The sequence below is a fragment of the Fukomys damarensis genome, unplaced genomic scaffold (genome assembly GCF_012274545.1).
Source record: "Fukomys damarensis isolate Sample0158 unplaced genomic scaffold, DMR_v1.0_HiC HiC_scaffold_15, whole genome shotgun sequence".
In the NCBI taxonomy this organism is placed as follows: domain Eukaryota; kingdom Metazoa; phylum Chordata; class Mammalia; order Rodentia; family Bathyergidae; genus Fukomys; species Fukomys damarensis.
Genome location: NW_022900927.1, coordinates 56,577,174 through 56,605,133, shown reverse-complemented (window position 1 = coordinate 56,605,133; position 27,960 = coordinate 56,577,174). Strand labels below are relative to the sequence as shown.

At 44.3% G+C, this 27,960-nt stretch overlaps 1 pseudogene; it reads left to right on the top strand.

Moving 5' to 3' along the window:
- Positions 1-10,457: 10,457 nt before the first annotated feature.
- On the top strand, positions 10,458-11,262 carry LOC104865628 (annotated as a pseudogene).
- The last annotated feature ends 16,698 nt before the right edge of the window (positions 11,263-27,960 follow it).

The following is a 27,960-nucleotide window of genomic DNA, read 5'->3' as shown; positions in this document are numbered from 1 at the left end:
AAAAAAAAAAAAAAAAAAAATTTAAAAATGATCTGAATCCTCGACTCCAGAATCATTTCTTCTGATTTCTTTCCCTGAGAAAACTTTTTCAGTCTTCGACTGCACCATCTCCCCAGGAACACGACCCGGGCTGCTGCCTGAGGAAGACCTAATGAGTCAGCCGCCATGAAGCAGAACTTTCCTCACAGGCCACCGTAGCTCCCACTAGATGGCCTTGAGGCCAAAGGACCTCTCCTCACACCCTTTTTTTTTTCCCCCTCACACCTATAGAAGCAACAACAGGCCCATCTAATAACTGCTCACAAATAATCACCTACAATGAGGCTTCCACAGAGGTTCAAAAGGGACCGCCTGGGCCCTCCCTTAATTCTCTTGTCCTGTGGGACCCAAGCGCAGAAGCCATCAAGGGTGACCTCTGGAAGGAGGTGAGAGAAGGTTACTGCGATATTTTGCGGAATGAGCGTATTTGGGAAAGAACAGATCATCCTGCCATTATTCCCAAAACTTCCATCTTTACAGAGTAGTTTCTTTAGAAATGGCTCGCCAGGGCCGGGGATTTAGCTCAGTGGTTCCACCGCCTGCCTTGCGAGCGCAAGGACTTGAGTTTAATTCCCAGTACCAAAAAGAAAAAGAAAAGAAATAAGGAAATGGCTCGCCAATCAAAAGTATCCCAGGTTCTTCGTGCCTGAAAGCGTAGGATGAGACAAGCCAATAACTGTGCAGAAAGCTTATTTGAAAGGGGTGGGGTAAACAGGTATGAGAGAAACCAGCTCTGCAGAGCTAACTTGGGCCCAAGAGAAATAAGAGGCCACAAACCAAAGTGAAAGTACACACTGAGTCTGAAAAACAGGCACGGGCTAGGGTGCAGCTCACCCAGAATCAGAGAATGTCTCTGTGATGGCTGCTCTTCTTTGAGCACCTCCAAGGTAATCCCTTTAATACATCCCCGAAAGCCTCATCCGCTCCTAAATTAAATCACAGCTCAAGACCACAGTCAGAGCTGAGCTTCTCCAAGTTCAATCCAGTGTTTCCTACAGTCTCTCCTCCGTTCAAATATAAAGATGATGCCTGTAGGCCCAGGGATTTAGCTCAGTGGTCCTACCGCCTGCCTTGCAAGTGCAAGGAGCTGAGTTCAATCCCCAGTACCAAAAAAAAAAAAAGATGATGCCTGTAGCCCTTTCCCGGACTCTCTAGTTTAACAGAGTTCCCAGCTTAAACTAGAATAACAGAACTCCCTGAGAAAAAGGAAATAAAAACAGAAGAGTCCCTCTAGCATTCTTAGAAAAAAATTTTGATTTATTAAACTGCCACCACCTGCCAGACAGAACATCCACATAATGCAAGGCTGTTGTGGATTTTTTCCTCAAAAAAAAAGAGCAACAAGTAAAATGTACATAAAATGATTCACTAATCAACGACAGCATTATTTTACACACAGTTATAGTCTACTTTATAACCCAGGGGCCGGGGATTTAGCTCAGTGGTTTCACCGCCTGCCTCATAAGCATAAGGTCCCGAGTTTGATCCCCGATACCAAAAAAAAAGAAAAGAAGAAAGAAATTACTACTCTGTAACGCAGTACTGTTAAACTTGAGCCTCTTCTTCATCAGTTTCCAAATCACTTCTTACAGAGAGCATCATGCGTGGTGTCAGGTGGTAACATTCCACATGGCATAAAATTTGCTGACCCCCTTTCTTAATTTTAGAATTAGCATGATAATTTTAGGAATATCAGGATGCCTCGCCAACACACACACAGAGAAGAATATCAAGGTATTTTCTGCATCCTGCACTTGTTTTTATTTTCTTATTTAAAATTACACGTGACTGGGAATCAGACAGCTGCTTGCTAATACCAGTTAGAGAGTTCTGACAGCCATTGTGTATGCATCTACACCATACACAAATCAGTCATGTCAGTCTTGCCTGCAATTCACAACTTCTACTTCCTGTAATTCCGTTGCTAGGACCACGACACGTAATCTTTCTCCTCCTGTCACAGTGATGTAATGGAATGAAGTATTGGTGGGTGGCTTCCCCTCTTGGGACTTGTAAAGCATGTGGTTTGTGTTAATCGTGGAAAGACGGACAGGCAGCCGTTCTTTCGATGACAAATTTTTGCTCCCTTATGAGAAGTTTGTAATCCATAGCCCCTTTTCCATGCCCTCCTTGAATACACAGGAATTTTTTGCAGTGGGGCATTAAAAGTATAATCCTTTTTTGAATTAATTTTAAAAGACACTGGGCCTGGGACTTAGCTCAGTGGTTCCGCTACCTGCCTCACAAGCGTCAGGTCCTGAGTTTGAAGCCCCATACCAAAAAAAAAAAAGACACTGAAGAACCAAAATTTAAATTTAAGTATTGATGAAGCTTTGCAAATAAAATCAAATGAAGTAGCAGATGGCAGAAATTTCTATACAAAGCTGAGTTTCTAATGTACCCAAAAAACTGTAATTATATACCAAAGTCTTCTATTCACAACTTGTTGCCAGCTAGCAATCTCAGAATCATTGAAATAGTAAAAGTGCAGGGAGAAAAGACCTTACAAAGACACAATGCTGCTGCTACTAAATGATATATATTTTTTACACAGAGAAAATATACCTCTTTGTATAATTTGAGACTCATGTGTCTCTCATTTACAGGTACGTCTTATTTTATGACATAATATGCAGCGCTGAATTTTTTTTTTTTTTTTTTTTTTTTGTGGTACCAGGGATTGAACTCAGAACCTTGCACTTGCAAGGCAGGCAACGGAACCATTGAGCTAAATCCCAGTCCCTGAAATGATAATTTTTTTCAACTTCTACTCAGCAGAATCTCAAAAATCTTATGGGGACCCCCATCCATTCAAACAATTCTGACGGGGGTGAGCCCAGGATTGAACCCAGGGCCTTGCACATGCCATGCATGTACCCTACCGGTGAGGTACAGCCCCAGCCCCCTGAAAATCTGGTTGCATCTTTGCATTTGGTTTCTGACATCAGCCCCTCCCTCCTGACCTCCTAAACTTGGTTTTCTATCTAAAACATTCCTGGCCTTTGAGCTTCTGGATTTTGTCTGTTCCTGATCTTTTCTGCTCTACAAACTAAAGTCTTGGCTTTGTTCCTTCAGATGTGGGCTGGTTCCTAACCGCCCCCTACAGGAAAGGGTCCCATACCAGCTTCCAAGATGTTCCCAGTTCCCTGAAGGTTTGCAGCCTTCTGCGGCCAAGCACCCTCAAGGGGACCAGCTCTTAGTGTTACCACCTCTCTCCTAGTGCAGCCAGCTCAGCCTGTGATAAGAATCACCAGCGGGCGGTAGAATCGGGAGAGCGGGACTTTCCTGGGTCCTGCGCTGTAGCACTGCGAGGTAGCACACAGGAGAGAGTCCCCAGCCCCCTGCCTCGGTGGGGTGCAGCACCCGGCTTACGTAGAGGAGAAGGAACCCCAGGTGGACTCATCCGGACACGCCCGGTCTGAAGCCTGCAGCAGCCAAGGTAGACACCGTGGGACGGGGGCGGGCAGAGGCCTCCAATGACAGCCGAAGAAAGCTGGGAAGATTTGGATCTCCGGTTGCCAAAGCTGCAAACTCGGGACAAAATGTGCCAGTCTGATTTCATATTCCACACCTGACTTCTCTGCGCTTCAGCTCCTTTATTTGTAAAATGGAGGGATAATATTCACCCTGCAGGGCTGCAGTGAGGAGGGACTCAGATAAGGTACCTGAAATGCCGGCTTTCTGGTTTGCTGCCTGGGAGTTCCTGGGCTGTCAGCTGGCCTGGCTCATGTGCCCTATTTCCTAGTTTTTCCTTTAGGATCAGATTTTTATACCACGCAGACAGCAGCAGACGGCACTCTGTAAGCCTCTCTCGTGATTTCAGTTCTGCCACAGGTATTTTGAAAGGTAGAGAGAATTGTGTGGCCCACTTGTCATTTGAGTTCTACAGTTTCTAAGAAGAATTTGTCAAAATTGCTGGAGAAGCACATCAGTATGTATTCCTAAGAAATGCACAACAGAATTATTTATATTTTACTGAGTTTAAAAATATATATTTTTTTTTACCAGGTTTGATTGATTTGTTGTTTGACTTAGTTTTTATGACATATTTTCTAAACCTTTCTACTAGGAAATCCCTTCAAAATGCTTCCCATTACTTCATTTAAAAGGTAAATTAGAAGCCGGGCGTGGTGGCACACACCTTTAACCCCAGCACTTGGGAGGCTGAGGCAGGAGGATCACTGTGAGTTTGAGACCAGCCTGGGCTACATAGTGAGTTCCAGGTCAGTCTCAACTACATAGTGAGACCCTGTCTCAAAACACCAAATAAATAAATAAATAAATAAATAAAAGTAAGAGGTTAATTTATAGATATTTGAATTCCATATTAGTAGTGAATAAAGGATGAAATATTTAATAAATGGTGCTAGGATAAGTAGTTATATAGCTACAATAAATAACCCATACACAATTTAAAGATTTAAATTTGAAAAACAAAGCCTTAAAACTCTTAGAAAACAACTAAAATTTAGAAAAATGATCAATAAGTATCTGAAGAGATTTCAGAGAATATAAATTCAAGCAATGATGAGATACCATCAGACTGGCGAAAGTTAGGAGGTCTTATACTACCTGGGTGATATTGATGAGGTAGAAAAATAGAAATTCTCAGACTCTGAATTTGTATTGCACAGCAATTTGACAATATCTACCAAAGTTTCCAGTACAAGCCCACTTGATTTATTCCATAAAGAAGTCTTCACACACACACACACACACACAAATCAAATAAAATCTTAAACATCCACCTGTAGACATATAAATAAATAGTGATATATGCATACAACAGAACACTATATGGCAATTTAAACAAATGTACTAGACTACATTTACCAATATGACAACATAAATCTTTTTTTTTTTTTTTTTTTGCTTGTGGCTTAGCACAACAAAAGTTGATTTTTCACTCTAATGCAGGTTAGCGGGGGCTCACATCAGCCCGTATTGACTGTTTCTACAGAAGAACGGAGCATGACATTGGCTAGAGTCTGGACCTTGTGTGTCCCCAAAGGTCCGTGCTACGACAAGGCTTTGTTCGCACTGTGGAGCTATTAGCAGGTGGTGGAATCTTCTTTCGGGCACCTGTTTGTAGCACACAATGATCCTGTTCCTCGTGGGGCACTCGTACACGTACGTAACACATCTGAAAGCATCCATGCTTTATGTCAAGAAAAAAGAGTGACTGGGGGCTGGGGATGTAGCTCAAGGGTTCCACCACCTGCTTTGCAAGTGCAAGGTCCCAAGTTCGATCCCTGGTACCAAAAAAAGGGGTGGGGGAGCAGCTGGGAATATAACTCAGTGGTAGAGTATTTGCCTAGCATGCACAAGACCCTGGGTTCTTTCCCCAGCACCACCAAAAAAAAAAAAAAAAAAAAAAAAAAAGCTATTGAAATAGTTTGAAATCATGCCAACAATCGTACATATTACTTATAAATGCCTAACTGATATAATGAAAGAGCATCAATCAGGCAAACCAAAAACATAAATCAATAAAGAGCCAGGCATGGGAATGATAAACGCCAGTTCTCACAGAAGAATTGAGGAGCAGTACACATCAGGCTGAAACTGCACCTTACTTTTTGTACTCTTGTTGCAGAATTTCGAGGGACAAAGAGATCAAATGGGAATGGGGAGGATTCATTTAAGGTGAGCACACCAACTTCGGCAGTCTCGAGTCCCAAGGCTGAGTGATTGAACAAAGGAAAGTTCCGGTCTCTTTACATTTAGGCGAAGGTGGGGTGGTCCTTCTAGGGATGCAGTGAGTTCACCGGAACAGGACAAGGGCAGACCGTTTAGTAATTTAGCCTTGGAAGAAGTGTCTTGGGCCCAGGATGTAGATCAGCAGCACAGCACCTGCCTGGCAAGCATGAGGCCCTGAGCTTAATTCCTGGTGCCAAAAGAAAAGAAGAAGAAGAAGTAGAAAAAGAAGACAGTGTCTTATGAATCGTATGGGAACAGAGTGTCATAAACTTTGTCTGCGGAACACAGTTGTTACAGAGCATATAGTTCCTAGGGAGACACAAAACTTCCTTCCCAGGAATATGACTGTCTAGCTGCCTTATCGGTACCAGGAGGGAGTCAGTAGTTACTGGAAGGCAGGGAGCTGAGCAGGGAGCTGCTGGACTGCTTTTAGCTTGGAGAACTGAATGTCTTTTAATTCTGCTTTACTCTTACCCCAAACAAAATAACAGAAAGATCTGAAGGCAACATGGCAAGATGCTAAGATTTGTCAAAGCTAAGTTGTGTCAGATTATTTCTACACTTTTCCTATCTGCTGAAAATGTTTTATAATTCTGAAAGGATGAAGGGCATTAGGGCAGGGACCGCGGAACAGAACGACAGCATCTAACAGTGTGAACAGTGCTGTTTCCTTCATCTTCCACTGGAGATCAGAGTCACTTCAAGTAGAAAAATGCCAAGAAAAAGGCAAGTTTTCTGTGCCATCGCACTTTTAAACATCACCAGCATTGAGTAGATGTTTTAGGGACATGACTATTTCAATGGGGCTGAGCAATAATAGGGAGTGCTTTTCCACGATTCCACTTAGTGATGAAAACTGCAGTGATTGAGAACAAGAACCAAGGACAATTAAAAGAAAATTTCATATTAGCTTTTGTGTGTTTTTTTTTAAAAGAGTACCCTTATTTTGGACACGCTAGGCCTTTTATAGCTCTAAAGATTTAGGAGAAAGGATTTTTCTGAGTGATGTTTTTAGTGATCTGAAAGACATGAAGTTCCAACAGGGAATACTCTGTTTCAGTGCCAGATACAGTCATTGAAATACTGGAGGCAACATCATATTACTGTAAGAGCATAAACTCAGAAATTAAGAGGACTAGGGCAGAAGGATCGCTGTGAATTCAAGGCCAGCCTGGGCTACATAGTGAGACCTGTCTAAGAAAGAAAGAAAGAAGGAAGGATAGAAAGAAAGAAAGAAAGGGAGAGAGAGAGAGAAAAAAACAGGAGAGAAAGAGAGGGAGAGCAAAAGAGAGAGGGAGGAGGAGAAAGAAGTAGAGAAAGTACATTTTAATCTTGGCTTTGCTGCTAACTAAACAGAGAGAAGTCTACCCTATCAGTAAGATCTGGACTTTGCACTAGTTACTCTAAATTCCCTCCAGGCCCTCACTGTGAATATGTTCATTTACCTAGAACAGTGAAGTGTGGGTAAGAGGTGATAAGCAAAAAGCAAAAGCAAAACATATCTTGCAAATAAAAGAAAAGCATTTGAAAACTTCCAACCAGTGTACTCACAGCCTCAATTAAGAACACAACCTAGGGCTGGGAATTTAGCTCAGTGGTTCCGGTGCCTCTTTCACAAGCACGAGGATCCGAGTTCGATCCCTGGTACAAAGACGAGAAAGCAAAAAAAGAACACAACCTGCCTGGCCACCACGTGACAGACGATGGCAGTTGGGTCTGCAGTCATTTCTAATACACACTGCGCGAGCTTCCTGGGATTTGGGGAAAACTGCAGTGATTGAGAACAAGAACAATTAAGAGGACACTGTAATCAGTGGTTTCCATCTCTGTTCTGTATCAAAGTCAGCCATTTGTCTCAAGGGGAAACACAGCTGCCGAGCTCCACCCCAGCGATTCTGATTCAGAGGAGTCTGACCTGTTATTCTTCGGGAGAACCTAGAGGTGTACATCACAGACCCCACCTGATGACAGTGTACACTGAAGTGTGACAGCTGAGGCCACCAGGGAGCCAGGCCAACAGATTCCCTGCCCACCTTGCTTGGTTAATAATTAAAGAACTGTAACAAGAGGTGTACTCTTACTGAATTATCATTTACCCCCTCCCATCCAAAGCAAACACAAAAACCAGTGTAGTGATGATTATGATGTTGGCAACAATGATGACAGCAGCTTCCAAAAAAAAAGTTTTGGCCCAGTGTAGTGGAACACGCCTGTAATCTCAGCACTCAGGAGGCTGAGGCAGGAGGATCACCATGAGCTCAAGGCCAGCCTGGGCTACATAGCAAGTTCAAGGCCAGCCTGAACTGCATAGAGAGATCCTGTCTCAAAAGAAAAATTTTTCATTTTTCCAGCTCTCAAGTGATTCTCAAACTTTTTCTTTCTTGAAATATCACTAAAAGTATTATTTTACTTTATTATTTTAATTATTTTAATAAAACATTTTAAGCTTAAGTACCATTATAGATACACTTCTTTATCGATTGCATACATGATATTTACTCACCTAGTAAATCTCTCATAGATATGAAAACAAAGGAGAATATTTTAAAGGATAAGATTTTTAACTCTTTCCCAATATTTTCTTGGCAAGTCACCTCACTTTGAAGACTTTTGCCTTAAGAAATTTTCATTTGTTCAAATGGCCAGAGTTCAAAGTCTCACAATTTAAAATTTATAAAGCTCAGGACAGCAGCTCCTAACCTAGCTAAACTGAGAGTTTTTTTTTTTTTTTTTTTTTTTCTTTTTCGATACCAGGGATCAAGCTCAGGTCCTTGTGCTTGCAAGGCAGGCGGCGGAGCCACTGAGCTAAATCCCCAGCCCCTGAGAGCTTTTTTTAAAAGATTTGATCTCAAGCCTCCTCCCCAAGAATATCCAGCCTCATCCCAAAGGATTCTGACTTAGTAGATGTTCTTGCCCAGCTGTGGCAGATGCCTTGTGGAAACCACTGCTGTAAAACATCCAGCCTAAAGCCAGACACAGTGGTGCATATCTGGAGTCCCAGTACTCAGGAGGCTGAGGTAGGAGGATCGCTGAGAGTTTGAAGTCAGCCTGGGTTACGTAGTGAGTCAAGGCCAACCTGGACTAAATATCAAGACCCTGTCTAAAAGGCGGGGAGCGGGGAGAAGGAGGAAAAGAAAAGAGAAGGCTGGGGATTTAGTTCAGCGGTTCCACCGCCTGCCTTGCAAGGTCAAGGACCCAAGTTTGACCCCTGGTACCAAAAAAAAAAAAAGAGAGAGAGAGAAAAGGAAAGATCCAATGTGACCAAAGGGCCACATCTGTTTGTCCCTCCCCCTGTCTGGGCTCATCCCAGAGCTCCTCACCTGTCTTACGAGATTTCAACAATCTTTCTGCTTTCTGCTGTAATCTGGGAGGCGTTTATTTCTCCTAGCTGGTTTTAGGTGGAAGAAGACAGTTTCCCCCGCACAATGGCAGTTTAAGCACAAAACAGCTTCTGGCAACTCTGGCTGGGCTCAGCACAAAAAGCCTTTCTTTTTTTCCCCAGTACCTGGGGGTTGCACTCAGAACACTACCACTTCTACCATAAGTATTCTGTTGTTGTTGTTGTTGTTGTTGTTGTTGTTGTTGTTGTTGGTACCGGGGATCAAACTTGGGTCCTTGTGCTTGTGAGGTGAGGCAGGCGGCAGAACCACTGAGCCCTTACCATAAGTATTCTTAATAATTAATTGTATCCCACAGCTCTGTTTATGGGTGTGGGTGTAGGCTGTGAAGGGTGGAGGAGGAGTGTCCGTGACTAAACGCTATCCACACCCAAGCACACTCTGTCCAGCTGTTGCAGAAGCCTTTGCCTTTTGCATAAGAAAAGATTCAGCATCCATTAAGACGGATTCTAGGTTCTGCTACGCCTCGCAATCCACAGCCGGACTCCAGTCCTCACCGTTGACCTGATTTCTCCTCCCTGATTTGGGATTCATTCCCAACGGGCCTCTCTCACCGACCTCCTGCTTTTCCCAGGTCTCTGTCTCTCCCTGCACCCCCATTTGCCTGCCCAAGGGGCATGGGTGATAAAATGGAGTCTGTAGCCACAGGTGGATCTCCGTGTGGGGGCCACAGGCCAGTCCACGGCCCACAGGGGGCTCGAAGCCAGCTCGTTCCCCAGATACGCGTTCGGTGCTCGCAAAATCGCGTCGCACGGCTGCTGGAAAAGTTTCACTCGCCAGGCGAGCCAAAACGATCTTCCCCACTGGGGGAAAAAAAGCGCATCGGATGTAGTGGTGCTCGCCTGTAATCCCAGCATTTTGGAACACGGAGGTGGGAGGATCACGAGTTCAAGCCCAGCCTGAGCAGCCGAGTGACTTGGCCAGACCCTGACTCAAAATGAAAAATAAAAGAAGAGCTAAGGATCTTGTTCTATATGAAGGCCCTGATTCAATCCTCAGTGCCCAACCCCTAAACAGTAAATGTTTATTTCTTAGACATAGAAACTGAAAGAAACTATAGACTTGAAAATATCAAGGTTTTAAATTATTTCACCCCAAAGAAGAGGAAAGGAAGGGGAAGCAAAAAGAATGAAGACATCTATGTTCTTGTACCAACTCCCCATGATGACTGTAGTCCTTCCGGATGGTAAGCATGGACTAAAACAAATGAAAGTGTTTAAAATAAAACAAACTGGAAGAACCTATAACCCTGAACCCAGTAACGTTTCGTTTAGGGACCTGTGTAAAGATCTTTGTTCATGGTGTGTGACAGTGGCAGCCATGGTCAGCCATGTTGAGCTAACAATGGTGCCCAGATGCCCGCCTGGGGCTGGGTTCGTGGAAGTCACCTCTAGGCCGAGTGACTGAGGCCGTGAAGGTGGCGCCAGACCTTGGGTGCCACCATATCGGCTGCACCCAGGTGTACCAAAATGAGAAGGAGGCTCAGGAAGCAGGTGGTGAACGCCAGGTGCCCTTCATGCTCAGTAAGCTGTGGTGCACATTCCATGACAAGAGCCTGGTGAAAGGAGCCTTCCAGAAGACGCTCACTGGCCCGCAGCTGGACTACATGGGCCTCTATCCTATCCACTGGCAGACAGGCTTCAAGCATGGGGCTGTTTCCCATTGGATGCAACAGGCAACATGATTCCCAGTGACACTGAATTTTTGGACACCTGGCGGCCATAGATGAACCGGTGGATGAAGGGCTGGGGAAAGCAGTTGGCATCTCCAACTCCAACCATCTTCAGATTGAGAGTTTCTTAAACAAACCTGGCTTAAAATATAAACCAGCAGTTAACCAGATTGAATGCCACCCATACCTAACTCAGGAGAAGCTGATCCAGCAGCGCCACTCCAAAGGCACTGTGGTGACTGCTTACAGCCCCCTCAGCTCTCCCGACAGACCCTGGGCTAAACCAGAAGACCCTTCCATCCTGGAAGATACCAGGGTTAAGGCAACTGAAGACGGGTACAAAAGACTACTGCCCAGGTGCTGATCCATTCCCCCACACAGAGGAATTTGGTAGTGATCCCCAAATCTGTGACACCAGCACGCATTGCTGAGAACATTCAGGTCTCTGAGTGAGGATGTGGCAACCTTACTCAGCTGCGACAGGAAGGGGGGGTCTGTGCCTTGGTGAGCTGTGCCACCCACAAAGATTACCCCTTCCGTGCCCAGTTTGAAAGCTGTGGATGTCTGCTCTTCTCCAAGTTACTTGCACCGGTTTTTCCTGCCTCATTTGTCTTTGCAAGTGTAGTGCCTCCCACGTCCCTTGGTAGTGGGTAGTGACCTAGAGAAAAAGCACTAAGGGCCGGTTAGCCTGACGCCGAGTGCGAAGAGCGGCACCGTAGACAAGGTGTCTCTTCCGGTCTTTTCTTTGCCTTTCATCTTGGCTCGCAGAGCAAGGTGCAACCCAGATCCCCCTTTCCCACCAAAGAGAAGCAATATCTACAAAGTATAAATATTGCTACTAACAGCTAAGTTTTGACTCCTTACAACTGTATTCCTATTAGCCAAACTTTACTTTGCCTCAAATAAAAGTTGTTTCTGTGGGGCTGGGGATTTGGCTCAGTGGTCCGCCACCTGCCTCACAAGCAAAGGACCTGAGTTCGATCCCTGATACCAAAAAAAAAAAAAAAGAAAGAAAGCAAAGTTGTTTTTGTGAATTTGAAAACAAAAACAAAAAAAAATATAAAGAAAGAAAGCAAAGTTGTTTTTGTGAATTTGAAAACAAAAACAAACAAACAAAAAAGATCTTTGTTCATGGGTTCCATGGTTTCTGCTGGATGTTACTGTGATAAGGAAAAACCGAATCCAATCTAAATGTCCAACGATATGAATTTTGTTAAAAAATAAATTGTTTTATGCTCAACTAAGGTTTTAAAACCATGTTCCTAAATCATACTTGAAATATTAAGGACTTAGGATATAGCTCAGTGGTTTAGCACTTACCCATCTTGTCCAAGCCCCTGGGGTATTTTGTTCCTTTTGTTTTGTTTCGTTTTGTTTTGTTTTCGAGACAGAGTCTCCATATGTAGTGCAGGCTGGCTTCGAATTCACTATATAGTCAAGGCTGGCCTCACGATCATGGCAATTCTCCTGCCTCAGCCTCCCAAGTGCTGGGTTTATAGGCATGCACCACCATACCTGGCTCAAGGCCTTGGTTTTGATCCCCAGCACCACAAATAATAATAATAAAAAACATATAAAATGTCAATATATGGTGGAAGATAATAAAATAGATCTTTATTATTACACAGATCTTTATTATTTACACAAATCTTTAGATCATAATGTAACTGTCACAGATATCGATCTCTGATAAACCTTCAGATGAAATTTTTCCAAATGATTTTACTTAAGTGCATGAAGAATTATTTTATTAAGTATATTAAAAGCATTATTTAGCCAGGTGTGGTGGTCCATGCCTATAACCCCCAGTACTCTGGAGGCTGAAGCAGGGGCTCACTGTGAGTCATGGGCCTGGGCTAGATAAATAAATAATTCATTATTAAAATTGTATAACAAAAGCATTATTTTACTTAAGTACATACATATAAACATATACATGTTTGTTTGAAAACAGCAAATATGGTAGTCATAGTTAATGAAACCCTGAAAGACAATTTTATTACGAACTTAAGCTTTGGTTTCTAAACCACTTTAACTTGAAGCCAGCATAAACATGACTTTTAACACTTTATTACTGAGATCATGCAGTGTACACATATTACGCACAGTTCAGCTTAATTATCCTAATATGTTTATTTCAGCTGCATTCATCTGAGTGAAGATAAATACGACACCCTCCTTTCAGTAATTCATGCTTGGCAAGTGCTCTACCAGTCCCTGCATGGATTTGGTCCCATCTGTTTTTCTTGAGAATACTAAAAATACCATGTGACCTTGACTGTTAAGTAATAATAGCATGGGCCGGGGATTTAGCTCAGTGGCACCGTGCCTGCCTGGCAAGCACAAGGTACTGAGTTTGATCCTCAATACTGAGAAAATAATGATGATGATGGTGATGATGATGACAATAAATTCTAATGGTTTCTTTTGTTGGAAAAGATAACATTTTAAAACCATTATAACTATCGGGTGACTTTTATTGACACACTGTAAGCTTCCTGTTACCCTTCTTATAGGTCTTTAAACAGTGTCCCCGTGTATAATTCTTTTGAGTTAGTTAACATAAATCACTAACTCAAAAATCATCAGAGGGCCCAGGATTTAGCTCAGTGGCTCCGCTGCCTGCCTTACAAGTGCAGGGTCCCAAGTTCGATCCCCGGTACCAAAAAAAAAAAATCATCAAAGAAGAGTTGACAATTTTTCATATATACTTCTTCAAGTTTCTTTATCTTTTAGAAGCGGTAAAGAAGAAATAGAAATGTCCAGATGCTTTACAGCGTTGGCTGTGGGAATTCTTTTTTCTTTTTTGGTACCGGAGATCCAACTTGGGACCTTGCACTTGTGAGGCAGGAGGCGGAACCACTGGGCTAAATCCCCAGCCCTGGGAATTCTTTCTTTTTTTTTTTTTTTGGTACAGGGAATTGAACTTGGATCCTTGTACTTGCAAGGCAGGACACCGAACCACTGAGCTAAATCCCCGGCCTCTGGGAATTCTTAATAGCCCATCTTTTGGTGGGCTTGAAGGCACTGAAAACCCAGATAAATCACCAGAGAAAAGCACCATCCATCCAAGGACTCCAGAGGAAAAGAGACAGAGGAAGGGAGAGAAAGGTTCCCCTTGGTGACGATAACACAGCGTTAAAGCTCCAGTGTCTTTTTTTAAATGTCCCCGTTGTTGCGTGGACACTAACAGCATGAGAAGTTTCAGCACACAGGAGAAACAAGATTCGTGGACAACTCATTTAGAATATTGGTGCCGGCTATTAGGAGATGGGTGCGGATGTGAAGGCTGACTTTTCAGTTCAGTTGAGCCATCCACTAATATTTTTCTCCCTTCAACTGTGCAACACAGGACAAAAAGACAGGGAAGCTCAGAAGCTATTGGCAAGAACAAAATTAGAGTTTACAAACCACACCAGTGTCTGGTCCACAGGGACACAGCACCGGGCCTTTCACGGTGAGCTCTCCAAAGCAAAGGGGTTTTGTCTTGAGTTGTTATTCTGAACTGGCATCAAATCTCCCAATCATCACTCCTTTTGTTAGGAATAGATTAATGAATAAAATAAAAAAGCACTACTTCCGGTGACACAGGATCATAAGTACTTAGTATTTCTCACAGGAAGAGAGAGTTGAACCAGGGTCCTAAGCAGCTGAGAAGAATCATTGTAACAGTGACAAGCGAGAGTGAAGAATGATTTCCTCTGCGTAAGAGCCTGAGCTGACAGGTGACCATTCCTCCCATGAGGTCACCCAGGGAGCTGGGTTTATCTAGATGATTGCTCCAGTGGTGCAGGGCAAACAAACAACACTGGGCAGGCTTTGGTAAACCAGTTATCTGCTTTGTTGAAGAACACTTTATAGGGCCAGGGATTTAGCTCAGTGGTGCTGCTGCTTGCCTTGCAAACGCAAGGTCCTGAGTTTGAAACCTGATACCAAAAAAGAAAAAGAAAGCTTTATAGGCATGCAGCCAAGCCCGTTTGTGTAAGTCTTGCTATGGGTGCTTTTGAGCAAAGGCAGATTTAAAGAGCTACGGCAGAGATCCTCTCGGCCTTCATGCCAAAATATTTCCTGTCTGGCCCCTTAAAACATTGCTTATCCCTGAACAGAAAGTTTACTAAATGAAGCTCTCATCTGAGTAGACAAATGGATTCGCCACCACCAGGCTATAGCCTGTATGGAAAAGGTGAAGAGAAAGTGAGGTACACTCATGCTCATCTCCTCCCACATTCATCAGCCATAACCGAGTCACAGAGCCCATCTACCCAAAGGGAACCTGGGAATTGTAGTTCCTGGTTCGTTAGTCATGTATCCAACTAAAAACCGGAGGTTATTTCACTAAAAGGGAGACTTAAGCCAGTCATGCCTTCTAGGAGGCTGAGGTGGGAAAATCACAAGTTCGAACCCAGCCTGGGCAACTTCGTCACTTAGCAAGACCCTGTATCAAAATAAAAAATACAAAATGGCAGTGGATATAACTCAGTGCAAAGGCCCTGGATTCAATCCCCAGTATAGGGGGTGGGGAGGCAAGATAAAGGGGCCTGGGGATGGAAGACTGATAGAATGGATAGCAAAAGTCATTTTGGTAGATTCTCCTACAAACCACCTCTCTGGCCACTAAAGTATCAATGCATACCCCTCAGAAACAGAAGAACACCTTCACCTCCTTCCCAAGGAAACCAACGCTAGGTCTCACCAGGTGCCACATCCCAGATCTCAAGTAACATGCAGTCCTGTCGTCACATTTGGACATGGCTTCTTCCGGAGTAGTCACTCTTAAACCATGATGTCCACCATCTGACAGGCAGCAATGTGACAAAGACAGGAGCATCGCAGTTACAATTCCAAGGGAACAACGGGCACTATACCCTAGTAGTCTCGGATCCACAGCAACTGTCAAATCCTCATTAGCAGGAACCACGAAGATTCCTGCCCTGGCAAAAGGTAAGTTCTTTGGTTGGCCCATGGGTCCTCCAAGTGAATATCAGCAGAAAACGGGCTGAGAAAAATTTGAATCTCCAAGAAAAACAAAGTTTCCAAAACTGACTTCAAATGTGGCTACAGAAGATGTTGGACATGGGAAAGACCTCAGAGGGATGGAGGGTGTAGCTTAGAGGTAGAAATCTTGCCCAGAAAGTGCAAGGTCCTGGGTTCAATCCTAGCCCATGACAAATGAACAAGCAACAAAATTGAATCGGGAGTGGAGGACCTGTGGGTTTTATGCTTCCTTGGGGACATTTAGCCTTACGTTTTTGTGAGTGGTGACCCTAGAGCTGCCTTGTAAGCCATCTGCAAAACTCTTAGAGAATTGGCTCTAATCTCATCCAGGGTCAGGAGAAGCCAAGCTGACCCCAGCAAGACTCTGTGCAGGCAGAAGAAATCTAGAAAGGTGAGCTGAGCTTCCCAAGAAGGGTTACAAGTCAGAATGCTCCTGAGGCAGGGATTAGAGCTGAGGGCTAGCCTGGGCTGGTTGTGAGCTCAACGCCAGCCTGCACTACAAAGCGAGGCCCTATCTCAAAAAACAAACAAACAAACAAAAAGTCAGAGTGCTGGCTCCAAGCATTTTGTAGCTGCTATCAGAGTTCATCCTGACTCAGCGGCAGTAGGCGCTTGTGGGGGAAGCGGCTGGGGCCTTAGAACCACAGTAGAGCTCTCTCTGCCTTTGGAGACTCAAAGAGGTTTTGCCAAAGTCCATGGCTGAATAAAGATCACACAAAGAGAGGGAATATTTTCTCCCCTCTACCTCCCACTTTCGGTCCATTGATACCAATTATGTAACTGTTTCCGTCCTTCCACACAAAGTAGAAAAGCTCCTTCTAATTAGGCCACAATTGAACACTTCCCCCTCAGGACTCCAATATCACCTGTATATTATAATCTTCACTAGCAGATTATTAAATGCTTACCTCCCCAATGTCTTAGCTTCCTTATGGAAATAGTGGTAAAGCTGTCGTAGAATGGTGATTGAGAATTAGATCTGTTTAACATGTGGGGAACATTTAAAGCAATTCCTGTTTTGGAAGAAGCATTTGATAAAAGTGTGCTGAGGTTATTATCATGAGCCAATGAGTTTTGTCTGCACAAACAGATCCTATCGGATTTCTATAATTTCCACCTAAAAGTGGCCTGACTCACATAAATGAAACCATGTATTCTGTGTAACTAATGGGCACTAGAAAAAAATTGGCCTCATTCAGTTTTATTTTTGTAAGCAATGGCTAAGAGACAGCAACCAATCCTTCTGCCATAAAATCACTTTTCATTTCTAATTTCACTGAACTGTGCCAAAATCAGTTTTCAGGACACAGAAGATGGAGAGAAATTAAAATTTTAAATTACACACCAAACTCATTGGGCCTCTGTGTTCCCCAAGCATAGCACATTTTCTGGTTACCTAACCAGATCCATAACTTTCCTGAAGAAACTCTGGCTGGTTCAAGTACGTAGCCCCTTATTACGGTTTATATCTGGACTCCTCTAAAAGGTCTCATGAACTCATAGGTGGGACTTTTGGGGAGGTAATTGGACCGTGGAAGTGTGATACTCACCAGTGGATTAGTCCACTGTTGAGTTTATAGCTACATATGATGTTGAGCAGTGAACCCTGATTGGCTGAGGAGGTCACTGGGGGTACGGCCTGGCAGGATCTGTCTCCTTCCCTCCCCTTTTCTTGATCCCTCTCTGCTTCCCGCCTCCCGTGCCACGGACTGTTGCTCCTCTGCAATGCCCCTCTGCCATGCCCTGCCTTGGAGCCAGCTGACTATGCACTGAAACCTCCATACTGTGAGCCAAAAGAAACCACTCCTTCCTCAAGTTTTGAGCATCAGGTGTTTTGTCTCAGCAACAAAGAAAGTAACTAAGATACCCCTTCATGTTACACAAAACTGATCCAGCCTCAGCTCCTGAAGTAATCCTAAATTATCTGAAGTGGTCACCTATCCATTTGACCCAGCTATTCCCCTGCTGGGTATCTTCCCAAAAGAATTAAAAGAATCCTACCACAGTGATATATGCTCATGCGTGTTTATAGCAGATCTGGGTATCCCCAAAAGAATTAAAAGAATCCTACCACAGTGATATATGCTCATGCGTGTTTATAGCAGCACCATTTGTAATAGCTAAAACTTGGAAACAGCCCAACTGCCCAGCAACTAGAGACTGGATAGAGAGGGTGTTTTTTTAATAAAATGGAGTACTACTCAGCCATAAAGAATGAGAAATTAGAGACATTTATAGCTACATAGATGCACGTTGAGAGCATACTCTTTTGGGAAATTAATAGGACACACATGTGTAAATACCATATAGTTTCTCTGGTGTGAAAAACTAAAAATGTAAGTAAGGATCAAAATGTATAATTGATATTGTATAATAGGAAGAAAAGGTCTAAAGGTGTAGGGGAAGTGGGAGGTGTAGGGAAAAGTTAAGAAGGGAAAAGATAAAATTTTAAAAAGGGAAAAAATGGAAACAAATTCTCTGTAAATAAGAAAGGGTGAAGGAGGTAAAGGGAGGGCAGGGTTATAGGGAAAAATAAGAACCACAATACATCATGTAACGGTACAAGATCCCATTGATGAATATAACTGGTAACTGCACTGTATACCTAAAATGTACCAATAAAAAAAATAAACAAAGTGGTCACTTATATTAGAAAAATGTTTGCCTTCCAAGGAAAAGCTGGCAAAATCTGGAAATATACTGGTTGTCACAACCGGAGTGGGGCTGGGGTTAGTGAATCACTGGGTAAAGGCCAAAGATGCCACTAAACATCAAATAATAGCCGGGCGTGGTGGTGCACACCTGTAATCCCAGCACTCAGGAGGCTGAGGCAGGAGGATCACTGTGAGTTCAAGACCAGCCTGGGCTACACAGTGAGTTCCAGGTCAGTCTCAACTACATAGTGAGACCCTGTTTCAAAAAACGCAAAAACATCAAATAATACACAAGACAACCACCGCAATGAAGAATTATCCAGGCCCAAATACCAATCCTGCCAAGGTTGTGAAGTCTTCGTCCAATGGACTCCCTTGCCTCCTATCAAGAGGAATGGTACCTGACTCAATTCTAGCCAGTGAGATACGACAAGGTATTTTACACACTTCTGGGAAAGCTTTTCAGCCTTCCTAAGCGCTCACTCCGGCTTGTATTATCTCGTCTCCTTCTCCTCTTATTGGTAAGTCTTGAAATCAACATTGCCTACCTGCAGCAGGCATTCTTAAGGAGGGACACTGGCCAGAGTTCCTTAATTCCGGTTATTTATTTGAGTCCAAATATATCAGGCGAGAATGCAGCAACAATTTTATTCCCTGGGTTAAGGCCTCCCAAGTAGGTAGTGATCATTTTCTTGAAAGATTTCAAAACAAGGTCCTACCTGTCCAGATTAAGGAAGCCATTTCTAGGTCTGGTACTCACTCTGTCTGAAACATTAGCAAATCCTATGAAAATTCTGTTCCAAACTTTCAACAACTGTCACAATTCCAAGAAGAAAGCTATTTTTAGGATGGCACAAAATCTCCTTATATAATAAGTTGCTATTATGGCTCTTGAATTATAAATCATACCCAAAAATTCATTGAATGGTACAGCTATAGTTTAAATGAGTTTAAGTAAAAGATAAAATGACTGGGTTATCTAAGAAGTTTGATCATAGCCATGTCCAGGGACCAGACCAATACTGGCACTTTTCCTTTTCTCTTTGTCTCTCCACTCTGCTCCTGTGTTCTCCTAATATAAGACGGACTCCATGTGACTTAGTGATATTACTATGTGTGGCTGCAAGCAATATCCTTACGTAGCAACTTCTGTAGAAGAAACCCTCTACCATCATCCATGTATCAGTTTATGAAGGTTTCTGATTGGCCCTGCTTGCATCAACGACCCACACCTAAACCAATCTCGTGTCTAGACAAAGACAGAGGTTCCCAAGACTGACCATTCATGGTCCGTGTGCTATTACCATTGTCAGAAAAATGAGGCCTGGGAACTGAAGCCCATCTGAGTCACACGAAGTAGAGGAAAGGCACTTCCTGAAAAGAACAGATGCTAGACAACAACCACCCAAAACAAAACAAGACAAAAATGTCAGCTACAGTAGGAAAGAAGACAGTCAGTTCATTCATATTGTATCAGAAAAATGTTTGGCATATATTCAAGGGGCCTCTGACAATGGGTGTTTTTACATACGTTGAGAGGGGAGAGAACACAGTGGATCTCTGCCCTGGCATTAGCACCTGCATCATGGGAATTTGTGTTGTGTTAACTTTTTTTTTGGGGGGGGTACTGGGATTGAACTCGGGACCTTGAGCTTTCAAGGCAGGTGCGGTGCTGCTGAGCTGATTTCCCAGCACTGTGTTGTGTTAACTTCACAGTGGCCCTGCCTCATGGTTCAACTCCTATTTTGCTGTTATGTCAAATACCATGCTTAGATCCTAGACATTCTGACTACATCTTCTGCAGGACAGGATAGCTGGGCCCAAATGTAGTCTGAAGGTCTTTTTTTTTTTTCTAAAGCCTGGGAAAGCCTTGAAATCCTGGGACTACTGGGGTTGTAGCCTATGCTCCAGGGAGCCTGTTAGGATTACTGAGAATGACTCTCGGCTACATCTGGAACTCTTTCTGAAACAAACAGATGGTCAGCGGTGGCTAAAATTGAAAGTCGTTTGAAAAATGCTGAGAATCAATTATTTTAATACTCTCCAAGCTTAAAGATCCTGCAGAAATGACTGGACAGTATTTATTTGGAAACATTTGCTTCTGAAACAAATTCGGCTCAAGGAGAACAGATGTGCTATCATTCTGAGACATGAATTCAAAGTGATGTGAAAAAAGAATTAGTGGTTTCCCACCCCTGACACAGAGGTCTTGAAGCATAATTAATTGATGATGATTGCTTAAGAAAATTCTGGCTTTACTCCACCAAAAAAAAGAAAATCATTTTTCTCATTAACTTCCTCATAGCACATATTACTCATAAGAAACTCACAGGAACGGGCATGCTGTATCTTGGAAAAGGGACCCACTTAGCAGTGTGCTTAAGCCAGAAACAACAAAATGATGGGAAAGGCAAGTTTCAGGAGTCTGAGCCCTAGAAACTATGCCAGTAGGATTTTCTGAGGGCCAAAAACAGAAGAGTGAATCAGCCCGTTCAGCTGTGAGAACGCAGCTGTGAGATCGCCGAAGGGGACGATGAAGTAGGGCCGGCTCAGGAAGAAGGGGACACACGCCACCAAGCTCGTGTAGTCCCAGCACCCGGAGAAGAAAACTCAGCATCGAGAGGGACTGTGGCGAGCTAGAGATGCCAGCCTGAGGGGAAAAGCACAGAATAAATTGCACCAAGACCAGCCCCAAATTAGTATCCAACATGAATCTGCAGGAAGGACACGGGGACCGGGACAGAAGCTGAGCAGCAATGGGACAAACTCGACCACACTCTACACAATAGAAGATCTGTGTGATTATCGTGTCGGATTCATTCACTTTTTAGGTTTGTTTAAAGCCTTGAACTGAGAGGGTGTCTCTTGCTATTTGGCAAATCAGTCCCCCAAATACTGGCTTATTCGAACTCTTCGCTCACGATTCTGCAATTCCAGCAGGCTCGGCAAGGAGAGCTCGGCAGGCAGCTGGGGTGGTGCGGCCGACTGAAGGGTCCACTTCCAAGATGGCCTCGCTCTTGGCCCGCAAGCTGGGGCTGGCTGTGGGCAGGGAGGTCAGCTGGGGCTGCCGGCCAGGATGTAGCTCTTCTCCACATGGCCTCTCCATGTGGCTAGGCTGGGCTCATGGAGAGGCGACGAGGGGGCCGACCACTCACAGCATGGCGGTGTCAGCGAGGCGGACGGTTTGCATGGCAGCTGGCTTTCCCGGGAAGGCTGAAGCCTGGACCTAGCAGTGTCATTTCCTCTGCATCCTAACGGTGAAAACCAGTCTCGGGCCAGCCCGGGCTCGAGCGGTGTCACCCCTGTCGACACTCTTGCCACCCTTCAGCTGTCACAGGGAAGCAGAGAGCAGCCTTGCAGATCACATCATGTGCTGGCCCCATCCAGCGCCTGGTGAGTGGGAATGTGACAACTTGGCCGTCGGGGGCCATGAAGGGCCCTGGGCACATGGGAGCTGGGCCCACAGCCGCAACCCCAGCCCTGCAAGGCTGCCACCGAGAATAAGCACAATGCCTCACATCCTCGACCATTCGCTACTAAATGTAGTTACTGAAATGCCGGATATTTAGCTCAAGTGCTTCTGTCGCCTGCGAGTTTGATCCCCGGTACCCAAAAACAATCTGCCAGGCTGAAGGTGAGGACTCTTAATTACAATAACGTTAAGGAAAATTAGTCTTCCTCTGGAATAAAGGGCATACGTAAGGAACGCCCGCTGTGAGGGAGAAATTAGTCGTAGAAAGTGCACAGGAAAATAAAGAGGGAAGCACAGCGGCTCCTCAGTTCACGAATTCAATTCAGCCTAGGATTCTGGTCACAAAGTGAATTAGATGAGAACCGAATCAAATCTCCTCATAAAAGTCAACACTGCATCTAACCATTGAATTTGATTTCGATCCCGTCCAACTCGATTTGCAACCAGAATCTTGGGAAAGACGGTTTGTGAACGGAGGCACACTGCCTATAACCATCTGATTTCCTGAAGTCATTTCTCATTCCACAGCAAATAATGCACACTGTTGGGCTGGTGGGCATTATTTCAGTTTGAATATGAATTTTAATAAGAATGAAATTTATTATACATTGCTCTGCAACTCACTTTATAGAAGTAATTCGCTTTGCTCCAAGTCTACTAATTGAAAGGTTGATCACATATGAGAAACACCTTCCCAGAAACATTGACACCAGTGTTGGACCAAATATCTGCATACCTTACTATGGCTTGGCCACGATGCACACAAAATTAAGCATCGCAAGTCCACCTCCAGTCAACCCTTCATAGACATCTCCTTAAGCCGTACTTAATCTCCAAATAGAGACTTCTGCCTCACAGGACACAAGCAACTATCCTGTTCACAACTGAAATGCACTAACCTTCTCCCCAGACTCTCTCTCTCTCTCTTTTGTACTGAGGATTGAGCCCAGCCCTTCTATATTTTAAGACATGGTTTTGCTAAATCACTAGGTTACCCAGTTGCTAAGTTGCCCAAGCTGGGCTCAAACTTGCATTTCTCCCACCTTAGCCTCCCAGGATACTGGGATCACAACTGTGTACCACCGCACCCAGCTGTTTGCCCTTCTTGATATACTGTAACTTAAATTCTATGATGCAAAGTCAATACAGCCTGTATTACAAATGGATGAGAGAGAAGAAAAAGATATTTGCTTTGATAAGCATACGTATATATGCCCCAACATATCCGTAACCAAATACTCCTAAAAGTTACAGCCTTTGCTGGACACGATGGCACATGCCTGTAATCCCAGCACTCAGGGAGGCTGAGGCAGGAGGATCACTGTGAATTGCAGGCCAGCCTGGGTTACATAGTGAGTTCCAGGTCAGTCTGAACTACATAGTGAGACCTTGTCTCAAAAAATCAAAACAAACAAAAGTTACAGCCTTCTTCTACCATTCCTTTTGCCTTCAGCAAGCACCTGCGCTGGACGTAGGTGTTCGCCTTCATTCCAAAGAGTCTGGGTCACTGGAACCCTGGCCGATGGGCCCTTGTATTTTCCTGTTTACCTGAGTCTCAGGGCATGGTGATATCAAAGGCCAGCCTAGGGGCATCTCCTGTGTTCTAGGTATGGTCTTCCTGGCCTCCATCATGGGACACTGGTTTCATTTCCCCTTGGCAACAAGAGCAACCTCTTGCCCAGCAAGGAGCTCCCAGGCCTGTTGTTTCAGGGGCACAGAGAGTCTTGAGGCCAGGCACCTTCTGTCCAGTGGCCGCTGGAGAAGCAGTCCTCATCTCGGAACCAGGCCCAGCAGGGCAAAAGGAGCGCAGGGATCCAAAAATGTTGCTCTCGAATCACTCCTTGAAACCCAGACCCACCATTCTGGCTGTGGAAGAAACGGGCCAGGCAACGGACCCTGATCTACAGGGGGAACCGCGTCGCAGCCCTGAGAGGCACTGCCCCCTAGCGGCCCCGTAACTGAGGGGCAAAAGGCCGAGGTGCGAGCGCGGGTAGGGTAGGCCCGGTGAGCACCTGCTGCTGTCACGCCTGCTGTGCAGCGAGTCCCCTGGTCAGCAGCAATGCGGCGGAAAGTGCCATCGTGTGGATGAGGCATCCTGTGAGCCCACAGATGGCAGTTTTGGCTGAGCGTGGCATGCAGGAAAGGCAAACGCATATCCAGAATAAGGTCCCTCCCAATAAGCTCAGAGCACTGCCCCTTGCGCGCCGGCGGCAATCCGTGCACTCCACCTGTCACCGGGTGGCGGCCGTACTGGCACTCGGCGCTGGTCTCAGCTTCTGGCAGCCTAAACACTCTACATGTCTGCTCTGGGCCTCCTGGTCACGAGATGTTCAGTTTCTTCTAAACAGGGTCCCCTGACCATCCAGCCAAAGCACTGGCCACAGCCCATGCGCTGACAGGCAGCCACACATCAGCCCTTGCTCATCTTAAGTAAGATGATCACCCCGGGGCCCTGCTGGAAGCTCCGCCCACTGGGAAGAGCTCCCCTCATGGCTGAGCTACAAGGATAGCCCAGAAGGGGCCTGGGACTGCAGCCCACAGAAGGATCTGTAAACCAGGCCCAAGCCTCCTCCTCTGATGCTCAGTCACAGGGAACTATGAGGCCACTGGGGCTGGGAGAGTGAGAGAAGGTCACAGTAGGAGCAAGAAATCCTTCATGTCCCTACTATAAATTTGGTGGGTGGCCTCAGACTCATGGTGATCCTCCTGCCTCAGCCTCCCAGAGTGCTGGGATTACAGGCTTGTGTCACCACGCCTGGCTGGGAGCAGTTTACTTCCCCACCATTCTGAGTAATCATCATCACCAAATGAATCTTGAGATTCAACTGTTAAAAAATACCCAAGCCAAGAGCACTGGCACTTACTTCTAATCATAGCGGATAGCAAGTTCATGCCGCGGAGGGGCGATTTAGCAAGGCCCCGCCTTAAAAAAAATTTTTTTAAAGGAGAATATAGTCTAACTTGTTTAAAATTATTCTGTTTGCTGCCAGCAGGATTCTACAGGTTACCTAGAAATCAGCTGGCTATTTAAGTTATGTTGTTGTTGTTGTTGTTTTAGTTCCGGGAACTGAACTCAGGACCTTACACTTGCTATTTAGTATTTTTTTAATCATTGTTTCTCTACTAGGAGATGGTCGGGTCTCAGAGATAATTGCTTAATGCACTCTCAACTCACCAGAATTCTTTTCCTTGTACTTCTATATATCTTTTCTAACTTGCCAAACTAATGCAAATGTAGACTTTATGAGTGAATAAAATGTATACTTTATACATTTAAAGTATAATGTATATTTTAATGTATACATTAAAGGGTGCCACTGCCTGCCTCATAAGAGCATGGTCCTGAATTCGATCCCAGTAACCAATAAAAGAAAAAAAAAATTAGCCAGCCCTCCAGCATAATCCCAGCACTCCACAGGCTGAGGCAGGAGGCTCCAAGTTCAGGACCAGCCTGGGTACTGAGTTCCAGGCCTGTCTGAACTATACAGTGAGACCTTGTCTAAAAGAAAAGGAAAGGAAAGGAAAGAAAAGAAAAGGGAGAAAGCATGGAGGGTAGAGAAAGATTAATAAGGGAACCGGATATGGTGGCCTGTCCCTGTGTTCCCAGGTACTCAGGAGGCCGAAGCAGGAGGATCACTTGGGCCACAGAATTTGAGACCAACTTGGGCCACATAGAAAAATGGGTACAAGGATTTCTAGGCTTCTCACCTTAAATCTGATGAAAGACTATAAATACATAAGAACATTTTATAACACCTGTTTTATGCCTAAAAATTATATTTATTTTTCACAGTCTTTGCAAATAAATGAAGGTTTGAGGTTTTAATTCTCCAGGTTTTGGCAGATTAAAGCTCCATGCCCATCTCACAGGCTTCACCTTATCCTCACAGCATCTTCACACACACAGGAGGAACTTCTTATCCAAATCTGTGCAATTCTAGCTGGGCCTGGTGGCGCACGCCTGTAATCCCAGCACTCAGGAGGCTGAGGCAGGAGGATTTCTGTGAATTTGAAACCAGCCTGGGCTACATAGTGAGTTCCAGGTCAGTCTCAACTACATAGTGAGACCCTGTCTCAAAAAACAAAAAACAAAAAACAAAAAAAAACTTTCTTCAAAAAAATCTGTGGAGTTCTTTATTTTCGTTCGGTTTTTGTTTTTTCAGTACTGGGAATTGAACCCAGGTTCTCTCCCACTGAGCTATGTGACACTGCACTCTTCACCTTTTTGTTTGTTTGTTGTAGGGTTTTTTGAGACAGGGTCTTGCTAAATTGCCCAGGCTGGACTCAAATTTATGATCCTCCTGCCTCAGCCTCCTGAGTAGCTGGGATTACAAGAAAGCGCCATCACACCTGGCTATGCGAACTCTGCTCCTTTCACTCCCTCAATATTTCTTCCTGGAGGGCACCCTGATCATTCTCCTTTTGGGGGATTTCTCTGGCCTTCCCTTCTTCAGACTCAATAGCCCTAAGATTATTTTACTCTTCCTCATGTCCGAAATTCATATCCGGCATTTTCTTTCCTCTTCTTGAAGGAGCTGATTAATATTGTGAATTATTGAGCCTGGGATTAAGCTCAGTGGTTCTGCTGCCTGCCTTGCAAGCACAAGGACCCGAGTTCGATCCCTGGTACAAAAAAATATATATTGTGAATTATAAAACTAACCAACGTAAACTGTGACTTTCCTTCCTTCCCCCCTTCGTGTCCTGTAATGGATCCACTCGTTGGAAGCTATTTTCCATCACTGTCTCTAGCCACCCACAACGTGCTGTAACAGCAACACAAGATAAAATGTTTAACATTGTCACGTCGAACATTTAACATTCTCCCCTTTTAAAAGTGGCTTAATGTTCCCATATTTCTCTCACTTACCAGGATCAAACTCAGGACCCTACACTTGCAAGGCAGTTTTGGTGCCACTGAGCTACATCTCTGGTCCATTTCTCTCACTCTTAACAATAGCAAAACCTCAATTATGTTTCTTATTACTTACAAATGATTCCCAAATGTATTTAAAACACACACACACACACACACACACACACGTGCACATATACTTCTTGAAAGGAACTAGAACGACTTCTAAAAAAGTACATAGCAAAAACAGTTTTATATTTTACTCTTTAATGCAAAGGTAGAGATCTTTTGGGGGGTTGGTCTGTTTTTTCTTCATATTACATTTGTTTGTTTGCTTGTTTGTTTTTTGGTGCCAGGGATGGAACTCAGGACCTTGCAATTGCGAGGTAGGCACAGTGCCACTGAGCCAAATCCCCAGCAAAATATTCTACGTATTTCTTTTTCTTTTTGTACTGGGGCTCAAACTTGGGTCCTTGCACTTGCAAGGCAGGCAGCGGAACCACCGAGCTAAATCCCCAGTTTAGTTCTTTATCATTCATTGCCTCTTAGGGATTCCAATATTAGACCCTAAGCAATGTTCAGTGTTTCGCTTTTACATTTTTCTACCATGAGTGGAAAATAGAATTTTAAAAAGGGCATGGTGGTGCACACCTGTAATCTCAGCACTGGGCTGATGCAGGAGGATCTCCTGGAGTTCGAGGCCACCCTGCTCTACCTAGTGAGTTCAAGGCCAGCCTGAACTATATGGTAAGATCTGTCTCTTAAAAAAATAAGAATAAGAAAGTATAATTTTAAACCACAGAGCTGAGTGGTGAGAGGGCAGGCTTCTGTACATTTTCCTTTACCCAGAATTCTTTTTCTCCTTTCCCCGTTAGCACCTCTACCATACAAAATGGTTTTTAATAATAAAATAAATAAAGGGATGTAAGGGTATAGCTCAGTGGTAGAGTTCATGCTTAACATGTGTGAGGGCCTGGATTCAATCCCCAGCATGCAAAAACATAAATAAATAGCCTGGTGTGGTGGCCCATAACTGCAATCCCATCTCTCAAGAGGCTTAGGCAGGAGGATCACAGTGAGTTTGAGGCCAGCCTGAGCTATTGTGGGACCCTGTCTCAAAAATGAAAATACGTAGTCAGGTAGATAGATAGTTAGATAGATAGATAGATAGATAG